The following is a 10839-nucleotide window of genomic DNA, read 5'->3' as shown; positions in this document are numbered from 1 at the left end:
CAATTAATTTTCTCCCATTATTTTTAAATTTCTTATCTCTGAACTAGAATCCTGCATTGACCTATTATTTCACGTCCGACTTGTCTTATAAAAATTTATTTTTGAATAATCCAATCCGAGTTTATTTTTGAAGATATGAATCCGATCCAAAATTATATTTTAAGTATAGGTCTGAGTACGATTCGATCAAAAATTTCCTCGATTAAACTGTTGAAAAATCGACCCAAATTTGTTCGGATTAGATTTGACTCGTATTGTAACAATAGAACTTGAAACTAAACTATAATTACAAAAAAGATTTGTATTTATCTTATAATATTATTCTGTAGGAGAATCATACGGGCATGCATATAATTACGTTTGGGTCGATGATGGTTGTAAAGCTGGATTTTTGGTTACTTATTTCGAAATTTTTAACACGTTCCCACATTCTACTTACAATATAAAACGCACTTTGTACGCCGAGCCTGACAAAAATTTCTATTCAGAAACAGAAACTGGTATAGATCATCTTTGGGGTTTTATCAAAAATATTTTTGTGCTTTCATTTGTTTTGCATTTTAAATATATTTATTTTAAAAACAAAAGGATTCGCCAATTTAGATGTATATTTTTTAAAATAGGGTCAGATGTTAGGTTAAGATTGAATCGGTATAAGCATGGGCGTCACTATCCGTTACAATCTCAGGGAGCTCAAAATTTTAAATACTTTTTTTAAGTTAACAATATCCAAAATTATCTTCTTTTTTTATAGCAAATATAATCTAAAATTACCTTCTTTTTTTAGCTAACATTATTGAAAATTACCCTTTTTTAAATAACATAATCTATAATTATCTTATTTTAGCTATCATTATTCTTTTTTTAGTGGTATAAAAAAATTCAAAATTTTGAGAGGGGCTCTTCAAATTTTCAGAAGGCTCGACCCCCCCCCCTTTCCCCCAGTGACGCTACTGGATATAAGCATTAAATAATTCAATATTTTTAATTTTTCAAAAGCTAATTAAAATATGCAATAATTTATATTTGGATTTCTTTTTATATCTAAGCCAAGCTGCCATACATTTGTAATCTGCCATTATCAATAGGGAACTGTATTCAAAATTTAACTCGTTATTTTTTCGATAGTTCTAAAGGAAAATGTTTAGGGTTTTACTATACCGGTTGCAATGGGAATGCCAATAATTTTTTATACAATGATCACTGTGAAAGGACTTGTCGAACAGGTTATGGTTAGAGGAAGATAGGAAAGAAGTAAGGAAGGAAGGAAGGAAGGAAGGAAGGAAGGAAGGAAGGAAGGAAGGAAGGAAGGAAGGAAGGAAGGAAGGAAGGAAGGAAGGAAGGAAAAAATGAAATGAAATGATGACCGGTTTAGATTATAATAAATTTAAAAATATAAAGACTCTTACTTTCCATGCCTTTTGCCCGTGGAAATTGGTAATTGTTCCCACTATGAGACCAAATATTTTTTTAGTCCTATAACTTCAAGATGCGAAGGTTTTATATATTCTGGTTGCTCTGGGAATGCCAATAGATTTTCAACGCTCGAAGAATGTGCCTCACTTTGTGATGTTTTAGGTAAATAAATTTAAATATTTTATAATTTAATTATATTTATATATATATATTAAAATTTAACAAAAAAGTTTCTATTTTCAAATAACTCTTTTATAATAATATAAATTAATATAAACTAATCATCTTTCTTTATTGAAATTTTACATTTATTAAGGATTTTTGACATATCTAATTCTCCTTAATTTAATAGAATATTTTTATATGACGATTAATAACATATTTCTTCTCACACTATATGAGATGTGACAGGCACGTAGGTTTCGGTTGGGGCAGGGGGAAAATCCTCCCCCCCCCTCCACTTCCTCCCCTCTAAAGTCAAATAATTCAGATGTCGGTTAAAATATTTTTCAAAAATATTATTTCTGTTTCTACCTCATTATTTACCACATTCACAGCAGGAATAAATAACTGATGTGTTCTATGAATTATTATTGATTATAATCCCACTAAACAATTTATCATTAATTTTACTGCAAAACTAAAGTGAAATATTTCAAAAATGAAATCGATTTATTTGATTGAGACGATGAGATGGCTGAAAAGGATTCTTAAGGAAATTAGGGCAAATGTAGATGACGAATTTCATAAATTATATGTCATTGTTGAGTCAAAGGCAGAGCTCTATGAATTTAATATTTGTTTACTTAGACTCGCAGCATGGCTACTATAAAATAAATCTCTATCTTCCTTTTGGATATTTTTATAACGGTTCCACGTCAATTCGGCGCAGCGACAATTCGGCGAAGCGTCAATTCGGCGCGTATCTATTACAGTTGCAATTTATTATAAATTACTTAGTATAAAAATATAAGGATGATTAAATAGAAGTCATTTTGAATGTTGGTATTATTATTTATTTCTTCATATTTATTTTTATAAAAACTCAATTTTATTTACTAAATGTGTAATATCGAGAAAAATTAACAATACCTATTTCTTTAATGGACCAATTTACCACATTATAAGGTATGATGATTAGTAGCCAATATTATGTAAGCCTGGAGATTTTGCGCATAGAAGGAAGAAAGAAAAAGAAAGATTTGACCTCTATCTCTAATCTTATATATTATTTTGGCTACAATCTTAATCAACAGTTTTTAAAAATAGTCCTAAAATACCCCCCTGATAAGTACTATAATGTTAAATCTTAAATCCCCTTTTCATGCCTAGACAATAAAAAAAATAAATAAAATTATAAAAGTTTCAAAAAATAATATACCCCCCTGATAAGTAATATGCCCAAAATCTCGGCTTACATAACATTGGCTAAATCAACATATCTTATGTGGCAAATTGGTCAACCAAAGAAATAGGTATAAATATTGATTGTTAATTTTTTTTGATATTACACATTTAATTTTTGATTTATATAATAAAAAAAATTAGCCTAAGCATAATATTTTTTTAAAAAGGATTAATAGAATTTAAGGATTTTTAATAAATCTAAAAAATAAGTCAGTCTAAATTTGATTTTATTTGGATCATGGCTGGGTCTATTTTTAAAACGGTCGATTTAAATTCTAGCCAAAATAATATGTAAGATTCGAGATAGAGGTCCAAACCTTTCTTTTTCTTTCTTTCTTCTATGCCCAAAATCTCGGCTTACATAACATTGGTCAACATACCTTATGTGGTAAATTGGTCACCCAAGAAATAGGTATATATTTGGTTGTTAATCTTTTTGGATATTTCACATTTAGTAAATAAAATTGAGATTTTTGTAAAAATAAATATGAAGAAATAATTAATAGGACCAACATTCAAAATGATTTCTATTTAATCATCCTTATTTTTTTATACTAAGTAACATATAATAAATTGCAACTGTAATAGATACGCGCTGAATGTCGCCGCGCCGAATTGCCGTGTGCCGAATTTTCCGCGCCAAATTGACGTGATACCTTTTATAACTGAAATGAATAAAAGGTTTTAATTAATCTAGCAGCACATCAAATTCGCAGACATTATTATCGCAGAATCCTTCCTAATCTATTTCAAATCTTGAAGACAAAAAATTAAATACTTGACAGTTTTTTATTGTGAGGATATTAAAGTATCCCATTTTTTATTACTAGCTATACAAACTATGGTATAAAACGTTAAATATGGTTGATAATATCTCAAAATATTTTATAGATGCTTCGCATAATTTCAAACACATTTTAGACTATTTTCCTATTATATAAAAATTATATATTTTGGCAAGTTTACCCATTAGTACTTCAATGAAGAACATTTTATCTTTTTAACAAAATAAGTGAGAGAGAGACGAAAAATACTACGTCATAGATTGATATACTATATATTATTAGCCTTTTCTAACTGATATTAATAAGGTACTTTACTAATATAATATAAAAATTATAAGCTTTAATTTTACAATATTTCTCTAGCTCGTTTTTCTTCTGCAAATCTCTCAATAAAATATCAATCTCTTGCTAAATATAAATATAAACTCCCGAAAGAGTTGGTGTATGCTCTATTATATAATATTTGTAATAAAATTATATCATTAAAATGCCTAATATAAGAAAGTGTCTGCATATTACCTCCCGACCCTGGTAACGGAAGTTCAATTCACATCCGATATTTTTACAACCCAGCAACTAAAAGGTGTCAACAATTTATTTATACCGGTGATAATGGGAATGGTAACAAATTCAAATCTGAGATTGAATGCATGAAAAGATGCTCAAGCAAGACTATTTTTGTTTTGTCGCATTTATTATAAAAGTGGTTTAAGAATCTTAATATGTATTTTAAAAAATCAGGATTTTAAAATAAATTATGTTAATTTGTAGTGTTAATTTGGCATAAAGTAACGTGAAAATAATATAAAAAGTTGGTGATATGCTATGATGCAAATTTGATAAAATATCTTTGATTACCATTTTTTTTTATAAGTGCCAAAAAACAATAAATTAAAATATGAACTAGTTACAATGAGAATCAAGGCGATCTTTAATATATATGAAATAGGTAAGGAAATTTATGTAACATGAATTGAAGTACATAAATATTTTTTTTAATTTCAACAATTAAATATTTAAAAAAATTTTTTAACCATAAAACGGATATAAAGATAAATAAAAACTTCAAAAAAGTTCAACAAACCAAATATTTTTAAAATTGCTATTTTTGCTGCTCATCAAATAATTTTATAAAAATCTTTATTAAAGTAGGCAACAAATATTATTTAACCCTAAAAATTAAGATTTTCTCGCTTTTAATATTTATAATTTTTTTTAAATGCTATTATATTTTTTTTGAAATGAACAGAAAAATATTAATTTTTACAAATATTATGACCTAGGCAACTTGGCCCAGCATGGTGAAATTTCGATCATTTGAGCTAGCTATGATTTCACTCACAAGGAATGCGATTTCGGTATACCTGTAGTTGATTTACTAGTCGAAAAACAATTATCAATCTTTCCTTGTAAAATGGACTCTACATATGGTATGATAGGTAGCAAGGTGTCGGTCTTTCAAGGTTGCACTGCCAGATTTAAGGTTAAGACTTTAGGTATAATGCCGCTTTACAACCCATCCTTTAGTTATTTTCAATACTAAATTAGCTGGAAAGATAAAAATGATGACTCTTCTCCAAATCACTTACATGTTAACGATACGTATAATACAGATACATATATCCAAACAGGCAATGATATAACCACAGATTATTATTCGAAAAATAGTTATAAAAAATCTTCGACATGGCCCTCTCTACCGAATGATGTATTGTGGTACAATGGAATCGGTTAATCCTGATCCAATTCCTACTAGTTACGAGTTAGTGACTTGCTCCAGTTCTGGCAATGATCAGCTACAAATATGCCCCCTTACTGGATCTGTGGCCAAAATTTCTCTGTATTCAGAAATTTCAAAAGATGTATGTGTCGAAGGGAAAACATATGGAAGACAAACCTCGAATTTATGGGTCTTTAATGGATGCCAAGCCTAATTTTTGGTGTGGAAACAATAAAACATGTTTAAATAATAAGCATATTGTCAATTTGATTCCAAAATATTCTATCTATAAAAAATTCATCATAAGTTAATTATATCCATATCGAAAATTATTTAAAGTTATCATAGAATATAATTTGTACCTATCTTCATTGTACATTTTTTCCTTAAATGATATTATAAAAAAATATTCCCTAATACATTATTTATTGTAAAAAGGCAATAATTATATAAACTAAAAATATGATTATAAAATTATTTTAATATAAAGAAAATATTTGCAGAATAATCATACAAGTTATTTTATATATAATTATAAAATAACTTTTCACAAAATATGTTCCTTTCACTATATTCCTTAAAAAAAAGGAAACTATGTGCATAAAAAGCTACAAATGTATCAATGCCCTAAAATTTTATATGCAACCAAATGATATACAAGTTAGGCCGGGGAAGATGCGAGCCCTAAAGATAAACCTCAATAAAAATAAACAACTTGATAATATTAAATAAATAATATCTCATTTTATTCCACTTATTTACTTTTATGCTATAAATATAAATAATTTTGTAAAAAATATAGTTTCTTTCAGTATTAATTTTTCCGAAAAAAAATTCGGGAAAGTATGAGCTACTGCCGGGAGAGCTTTCCCTGCTATTGAACTGCATAATATTGATCATTTTTAAATATTAAAACAATATATATATTATTGCAATACTTTTTTGTAAAAATATGCCATAATAGAAAATAAATATAAAAAAATAGTGAAATTTATTGACAATTTAAACAAATAGAATCAGGGTTTCGAACTATTTAGTTTAACGGTTCGGTTCGTTCCGGTTTTTAGTTTAAAATTTTATAAAGGTTTTGTTCCATTTCGGTTTTTAAAAAAAAATCATATCGGTTCGGTTTATAATTTATAACGGTTCTTTTCGGTTTGTTCCGGTTTTTATAAATTTAATTTAAAAAAAAATTAATCATTAACCATGTATATATTAATTTTAGAGAAAAATCTTTTTAGTTTATAATTTCTTATTTAATTTATCCATGATAATCTAATAGATATTTTTATTAAATTTAGGAAATATAAATTAGACAAATTAGTTTTTTTTTATTTTATAAATAAATAAGATAAAAACAAACATGCGTAAATACAATAATGAATAAAATAATATGTATACTATACTATTTAGGTTTAAAAAGAGAATTTGAACTGATAACTAAAATATTTTCTAATATTTCAGGATTTAATTTAGTTCTCTGGGCAGAAAGTATAAACTTAAGGCATGAAAATGCTCTTTCTACGGAGACCTGCGTAGCTGGAACTGCTAGCACAGTTATAGCTAACTTATAAAGTTCTAGCATACTATTCTTTACATTTTCCCAATAATTCAAAAGATTAGTATCTTTTTCTAATCTCTCTATATTATCAAATGACCGAATTATATATTCTATTTCTCTACATTTATTATAATTTTCGATGCCCTGAGAATTATTCTTATTAAGACTTTCATGCGACTTTAATAAATCTTCAAAATCATCATCTAAATTATCCTTCGAATACGAACACGTAGGCATAGTATTTAGAATTTAATATTCTGATTATTTAGATTTTGTATCAAGTTCCAAGTTTTACAAAGATGTTTTCTGGCGATCTCTCTTTCTTCAAAAGTTAAAAATACATTATATCTAGGGTCGAGATAAATAGCAGAGAAAAAAACTTCATTTTTGAAATTTATTTCTCGTGCTTTCATCGTAGAAACTAAAAGTCTGGCAAATGGAGTGTCTACTTTACTCGTTTGCATGAGACATTTGATCTACGCAGCATAAAAATCGCCCATTGTCAATTGTTCACTTTGTAAATATTTTGTCAAAACATAAGCTGGATTTAAAGCTTTTAATATGACACTAATTATTTTCCATTCATTCTCTGATAAACATTTTTCGCGATCGCTTTGAAGCGATATTTCTTGGCAAAAGCTTTTTAACTATAGTAATCTCTCCAACATTAAATAGATCAAATTTAATTTGAGAGAATAGCCATTGTTGTCTGATTTCTTATTTTTTTGCAGATGTTTCTTGCTTTATTTATAATGACAATTTCATTTGAATTTTTAATACAATCATTAATTGCTAATTGAAATGTATGTGAAGCACATCTAATACCTATTAATATGGATCTGGCATTTGGTGCAAGATTAATATTTTCAATATTAAAAAGTTATTTATTTTCATCATGAATTATATCATTATTATTTAAATCGTCATTATCTATATCATTATTATTTAAATCATCATTAATTAAATAATCGTTAAGGTCATCATCTTCATCATCTTCTTCATCGTGTAGTATTAATAGCTTAATTAACTTAATCATATTTGCTGCATTATCGGTGGTTATTGTGTAAATCTGCTCAATTTTTATTTCATATTCTTTTAGAACATCTAGAATAATTTTTTTAAGATATTCTGATGTGTGTCGTTCTTTAATCACTTTCATGCATAGAGTCCTTAATTTTATTTTTCCGTTATTTATAAATTGAATATTGATCCCCAATATGGACCTATCATATCTAGTTGCTATATCTAATTTTAACGAATTAAGTTTTTGATATACTTCAGGAAAATTAAAATTTTAAATTTAGGTTAATAATTTAAAATTAATTATTTTTAAAACCGTTTTGAACCGGTTTAAACCGGTTCAAAATATTTATAACGGTTCGGTTCGCTCTTTTAATATTTTCTTCATAACGGTTCGGTTAAGGTTAAGGTTCAGAAAATCATAACGGTTCATTCCTGTTTTGCGGTTCGGTTCGAACCTCTGAATAGAATGGATTAAAAATGCACAAGATTCATGTGCCCTAAAAAAGATTTTAAATGGGATAAACCACAAACATTTTAGAATCATTTATTAGACAATGGATAATATAATTACTTGCTCTTTCTTGAATATTTGACTTGATGTAAACAATTTAAAATAAATGTGTTTTCTCCATAACGACTAGCAAGGATGGATTTTCATTAAATATATACATGATTTTATCATTTGTTAGTTGTTTCTTTTTTTTTCGAATATAATTACCATATTTAAATTTCAATAATAAAAATAAAAATAACTAATGACTCAAAAACCTCGTATGAACCTCGAAGTAATAGCCCCAGCCCCTCAATAGCTTTAAAATTTAATTATATGATAGTTTAATCATATCTTTTGTTCGTTCAAATAAGGAATAATTTTATGCAGAATAGGTTAATCATTTATATAAGAGAGTTATTAATTAACTGAAATTTTTATTATTATTTTTTTGATAAATTGCAGTGCATTTAAAAAAGTTACTCTTGAGGGGATAAATTATATATTATGTTATAAAAATTTTATATGTGATCCGTTATTAAAAGAATTATAGTCGCTTATGAATATTGAGGTTATATGCATTGGGTTAAAAAATTAACCAATGGAGGTACTCTAGAAGAAAATCCCAAAGCTCGCAAGAATCTCGGGCTCATCAGATCCCAGGTCTTCCCTACTATATATAAATATTCGATTTATGTAGAATCACCAAATACTATATATGAATGCTATTAAGAAATTGTGGACATTAACATATTTATATTATAAAATGAATATGATATAAAAATTGATTAATTCGATATAAAAAGAGGGAAATATTTTGTCAACGAGTTTCACTCTATTAGTAAGTTATCTATATATACATATATTTTTTATACTCTAATGTATTGAATGAGCAAAATCTAAAATTTTGATTTCATTTGCTCAAGAAGTCTTTCACTGAGGAGAAGTAAAAGAAGAATGATCATTCATATTGGTGTTAGTTAAAGTCTAAATATTTTGTTTTGGAATCTTTAAAATATACATTTAATCTTAGCATCTAGTGTTCTTAAACACCTCGCTTTTAGCCAATTTTTAAAAACGGTATTCTAGCCAGAAAATATTGCCTATGGCTCGAAATTTCGCTATGAGAAAAATCTTCAGACTTGCGTAATATTTTTCTTTATAAAATATTGAGTTAGCCGTTTTTAAAAGTCGGCTCAAAACGAGCCGTTTAACAACACTATTAGCATCAAACAAAATAGCTAAATTATTTAGTTAGGATGAAAAAAACATAAATATTCTTAAGATTTTTCTAAGATATTCTTTTTAAAAATCATTTTTAAAAGAATTATCTTATATTTAAAAATATTTTTTATATAATAGTATTTTTTTAAAAAAATTTATTTATTTGAAAACGGGTTTAAAACAAATATGTACATATAAAAATAATAAATATATTTAGCATTGAAGAGAAAAACAATTTTAAGGAGAGTATAAAAAATATATTTTATTAACTGATATCTTTCTCTTTTCGTAAGGTATATATAACATTTTTTACAAATTAAAATTAGACTATAATATTAAAAAGGTTAACATATAAAATAAAATTATAACTAAAATAAAAATATAATTTGAATAAATTGAATTGTAATAACAGTACAAATATAAATTGAATTGTCCAAATTTGAATATATAACATTCTCCTTCTTTTAAAAAGTCTTCACATAATTTTAATAATGTTATCGTAGTTAGTTTGTTCATCAAGTTGTTTCACAAGTCATCATATCGTTGGCTTGTCCCAATCGTTGGTTTGTTTAAATCGATTTTGCACGTTGGTTTGTTTAAATCGCAAGCTGATTTCCTTATCGTAAGTTGTCCTTATAAATCGTAAGTTGTCCTTATAAATCGTGACTTTGTAATGCTTAGTTGTTGTTATTATCATCAGTAAGTTACGAATAATGAGAAATAATAATTCATCAAATTGGATATAAGAATAAAAGGAGAATGATAAATCAATAAGATTGTTATATAATATTTTCAGCGTTTTGATTTTTTTTGCGTTTTAGTGTAAGCGTTTTAATATTTAATTTACTATACGCATTTTAATATTGATTTTATATTTTAAGTTATGTAGTCTTTTAAATAAACAGGTTTTTGTTTAATTCGCACAGGTCTAGAAATATGTGTTATATCGTTATTATCAGTAATTTTTATATTTTTGTCCACACTTCCCACTTTAAAAGAATCCTTAGAGTCATAATTAATAAGTGTGTTAAAACAGTTTCTAATTCTTATTTGATCTAAATGTCTCCTCATAATACCTTTCTCTGTCTTAATTTGGAACATCATGTCACTATCTTTAAGTGTGATCTACCTTTGCACCATTTATCATCACCTTGTACTTTGTATCAAACAAAATCTCCTACGTTAAAGGTTCTATTTCGTGGTAAAGTAACGT

The sequence above is a fragment of the Gordionus sp. m RMFG-2023 genome, chromosome 1 (genome assembly GCF_954871325.1).
Source record: "Gordionus sp. m RMFG-2023 chromosome 1, tfGorSpeb1-WG-v2, whole genome shotgun sequence".
In the NCBI taxonomy this organism is placed as follows: domain Eukaryota; kingdom Metazoa; phylum Nematomorpha; class Gordioida; order Chordodea; family Parachordodidae; genus Gordionus; species Gordionus sp. m RMFG-2023.
The sequence above is the reverse complement of the archived record's forward strand: the minus strand, read 5'-3'. Positions refer to the sequence as shown.